General features: G+C 40.5%; 1 long non-coding RNA gene across 1 annotated transcript; it reads left to right on the forward strand.

Moving 5' to 3' along the window:
- Nucleotides 1-2,997: 2,997 nt before the first annotated feature.
- Nucleotides 2,998-3,661, forward strand: LOC119409175. The gene is made up of 3 exons (XR_005186767.1): nucleotides 2,998-3,080; nucleotides 3,345-3,452; nucleotides 3,564-3,661. It is a non-coding gene; the product is annotated as an uncharacterized LOC119409175 (long non-coding RNA).
- The last annotated feature ends 988 nt before the right edge of the window (nucleotides 3,662-4,649 follow it).

Consider the following 4,649-nt stretch of genomic DNA (forward strand, 5'->3'; position numbering starts at 1 on the left):
TCCTCCCACAACAGGAAGTCAACAAGAACATCAACTACATTCAACAGGCATGTTTATTTAGAACCAGTGACTAATGATTTTGTTAGTGCTGCTGGGAGCTAAATCATTTTTAACAGTTTTGCATGAAAAAACAATATTTTAAACAAAAAACTACAAATGAACATTAAGACTTTCCTACAAATCTTTTTTTATAATGAATATAAGGCTGCACATCGTTTGAACCAAAAGAAGCTGATTTTATTCATCCTAATACTTTCCCCCTATAATCTTTCACTCTGTTGTTGTTTAAATATCAACTCCATCGAATGCGGTTTCAAAATGACAAAGTTCACTCCTCCTCCAGCAGCAGCAGAGGGACAAATTAACTCTGCACTTTGCTGGAGCAGCTCAGAACCAGCCGTCTGTCCAAATAAATGCACCTCGTACATCTCTGAGGTTGTTAACAAATGCCACCTGCCCTATTCGCTGTAAAACAAATCAAGCAAATAAAGTGTGACCCTGTTTTTAGAATTTAGCAAGCAGAGCTCAGTGTGTCCTGTATAATTCTGCTGATCTTTAGAAGTTTTGGAAAAACTGGAGAAGTCACATATTTGTAGTAATAAGAAGGATGTGAGATGGAGGAAGAAGGGTGACACTTTCTCCACTCCCTTTCACTACATTTATTTTATTTATTTAGCTCTCGTTAAAGTGTGGCACCAGCTGGTCAGTTTACTGACCAACAACAACTTAATTAATATTTTCACCCTTTAATAATCAGAATCAGTCACTGAAGTAGAATCTGTTAATTACAGGGAGTTCTATACCAAAACAAATTAATATTCATCTGAATGAAGAGACCAAAGTTGTATTTGAAGTTTTATTACAAAAATAATCAAACTAAAAATCAACAACATTAATAAACAAACAATAATAATGAATCAATCAAGGCTTAATTCTCTTATCTAAGGTTAAATTGACTCTATGATCAGGAATTATTTCAGTTTTATACGCGCATGAATTTAGACAAAGTTTGACTATTTTAATAAATAGTTTACTTTGGATTTTGGTTGAAAGAAGTTATTTAATGTGATCAGATAAAGTCATTTATCGTCACTGCAAGACAGGAACTGATTTATCAAGTTGCATCAGCTTAAAATAGCATAACCAGACCAAGGCATCATGTCACCAGGTTCTGCTCCTTACTGGGTCAGTGTTGAAGGTATCACTTGTCTTCTGGGGTTCTCTGGTGGATCTGACCAGAGACACCATGAGGAGGACTCACCAGGAACTGCCCAAGGTATCTGACCGTCACTGTGACAGCTTCAGGGTCTGTGAGGGCAACAGCTGATGAGAAGTTGCATCATCTATTGCAACTTTCAGCCGAGAACGTGAGTCTTGCAGTGAGAAAAGGCTTCATCTTCTGCAGTTAGTTAAACCTCTAACAATTGTAATTTGAGCGACATGTTTATCTGCTCAGGAGTTGAACGAGTGGACCTTGGCATGACCTCTAGGATCGGGTCCAATGATGAACCGTCTTTCGGATCGGGGTCGGAGACGAACTGCTCAGTTCGGGGGTCCAAGGCGAACTGTTTTTACACAAAGAGACTTTGTGCAAAACAACAGCTGTGAGAAAATTGTTTTGACTAACTAGAGAACATTGTGGCCTCTGAAGAAAACAGCTTCCAGCTAAAAGACTTTTTCACAGGTAATCATTTTCTGAAAAACAGGACAGAGAAATATCTAAAAAAAGTTAAGTCTGGTCCTCTGGACATTCAAAAAACAAAACAAAACAAAAAAGTGTAGAAACGTTTCATCTTTCATTCGAAAGACTTCTTCAGTCTGAGGTGCTGTATTCAGCTCAGTCTCTTAAATAGCACCTTCTCAGGGTGGATCAACCAGTTTGCTGCTGACAACCAAAACCAGCTGCTCACATGATCAAGGAGGACCATCAGCCTAACAATGGATCATTAGCACACTGATGGCTGTTTACTATTCACAGAGGGCTGAGTGATACTAGCAATCACAGCATTGTAAGAGGGGGACAGTTGAACCTGGAGGCTCCACCCCTGTTTAATGATGGACGATTTCTTTTCACAAAGATGGCCTCCTTTACTCCTCTCTCAAACCATCGTTCCTCTCTGTCCAGGATGTGAACATCTTCATCCCTGAAAGAGTGACCGCTGGCCTGGAGATGAGTATAGACCACAGCGTCCTGGCCTGATGGTGTTGCTCTTCTGTGCTGGGCCATCCTTTTGGCCAGTGGCTGTTTAGTTTCCCCGATATAAGACTGATCACAGCCCTCCTGACACTGAACAGCATACAAAATATTACTCTGTTTGTGCCGGGGGACTGGATCTTTGGGATGAACCAGTCTTTGCCGTAATTTATTTTGGGGTTTAAAATCCACTGGGACTTTGGGTATGTTTACATGGACAAAAGTAACCGGATCAGATGGCCGGTCGGAACAAAAGTGTGTCATGTAAACGCTCCGTTCGGGTTATTTTTTGTGTATTCGGCGCGATCCGTTATAATTTGTGATCAGATCGAAACGGGTGGTTTACGCCGATCCGTGGCCCGATCGGTGCGCATGTAAACACTTGATCTGTTCGTTTTTATCTGATGGTGAAAAAATGACCTGACTGCGCATGTGCGGCGCGTACCTCTACGCGTTTCCTTTTCCGCCTGGCTAATGTGTAGACGCTAACATGGCGGGGAAGCAGAACTGGTCGGTGAGCGATACAACATTTCTAATCGAAACGTTAAAAGAACTCAAAATTATCGAACGCCTTGACGGTCGAAAGTGTAGGAACACGGAGTTATTTAAGCAAGTGCATGAAAAACTGGAAGAAGCCGGAATCCATCGAACAATTGAGCAAATAAAAAAACGCTGGAAGAGCTTGAAAGCTAAGTACTACCAAGCTAAGAACAAGAACGGGAGAAGTGGCTCCGACCCCACCACTTTTTCATTTTACGTGTTGATGGACGAACTGATGAGAGAGCGGCCACTGCCAACACGACAGGCAGCGGTGTGGACCAAGGTTATGAGGAGGAATCTGAGGACTACAGCCCCGAAGCAAATCCGGAACAAAGCATCCTTTCCGGTAAGATACTCTTCAAGCCACATTAACCCTCTGTACTGTATTACTTGGTGTAACTGGGATACAACAAATATGTTAAAATGTAATTATAATAAGAAGCAAGAGTAGCTTTAGGGCTAGCATAATTATACCTCCAAGGATTGTACACAGTAGAGAACATGAGACCTATATTGTGGATTATAACACTACCCCAACTAACCAGATAATTAACCTAACAAATTTCAACATACCAGGGGACCAGTTAGACTTTATTTTTTTCTTTTTCAGATGATGAGTCCAGCTTTGATGAAGCAGCTGACAGCAGCACACAACAAACAACAGTGGCAGAAGACAGTGGTCCAAGAAACTTTCAACAGACGAGGACATCAAGGAAGAGTAAGTTGTGTGTTCCAGATGACAAAAACAGTAACAAATGTTTATACAGTGTTTAGAGAGATTATGTTAGTACTGCATCCAAGCAAGTAATAGTGTTTTACATCATTGCAGGACCACGAGGGAACTCTGGTTATGCAGACTTGGGCCACCGAACAGCAATCCTTCTACCAGAAGATGCAAGAGTCCCAGAACAAATGGATAGAAGAACAACAGGAACAATGGCAGCAAAGAGAAGAAAGGTTGTTTGTAAGGTTCTTAGAAGAAAACACACTCTCAACTGAGCGCCTAGTGAGGCAATGTTTTGATGGATTAAAGTCCATCATGACTCAAATGACCCCACCTCCACAGGGAAGATCTCCAGTTCCTCCCTACCATCAGCATCAATACCCAGGTCAAAGCCGGTCTGCTCAATTTCCTCAGAACCCAAGCTACAACTCGGATTACCACCTCCATGACCTAAACTAAAGTTAAAAAAAAGTTTGTTATTTGAGCAGCAGCTAAAGTTTCATATTATATATATATAGATATTTTTTGATATTGTAATTCTGAAAGTACAGGATGAGTTGATAAAGAAGTTACTGTTGAATTGCACGTTACTGTAGTTTTAAATGACCAAAGAATGTTTTTTTCTGTTTTCATTACAAGATGTGATGATCTGTGCACACTGTCTGTTTTGCACAAACTTTTTGAATGTATAATTTTTATGTTTTTGTGATGTAGGCTACCTCAAATTGCACTGAGAATGAAACACATTTCACACAGTGCCAACAAGCAATATAAAATGTTTACAAGAATTTATTAAAATGTTTGGTCCATTAAAGAGCTCAGATGTACACTAGTATTATTTGCCGTTTTGTTATAATATCTTTATACAAATGTTAGCTGCATCTGAACACATACATGACAAGTATATATTGTATATTTAAAAAGCCCCTTTAATGCAGATGGCCTGTACGGAGTGGAAACTTGGACATATATGCAGTCAGTGCCTCTCTTGCACCGTTTCCACCAACACTACACTGAAGATTCACTGGCTGGTTAGGCTGAGGGTAGTTGTTTGCACGGTCACGTGCCTCTTCCAACCAGTTGCTGTTGCCATAATCCCTCTCCCTCTGGCAGAAGTTGTGGAGTGCACAACAGGTGGCGATCATTTTTGGAGCAAAGGTGAAATGAAAGTCACTTCTTTTTAGAAGAACT

This window comes from Nematolebias whitei, chromosome 4 (genome assembly GCF_014905685.2).
Source record: "Nematolebias whitei isolate Nwh7 chromosome 4, NemWhi1, whole genome shotgun sequence".
In the NCBI taxonomy this organism is placed as follows: Eukaryota; Metazoa; Chordata; class Actinopteri; order Cyprinodontiformes; family Rivulidae; genus Nematolebias; species Nematolebias whitei.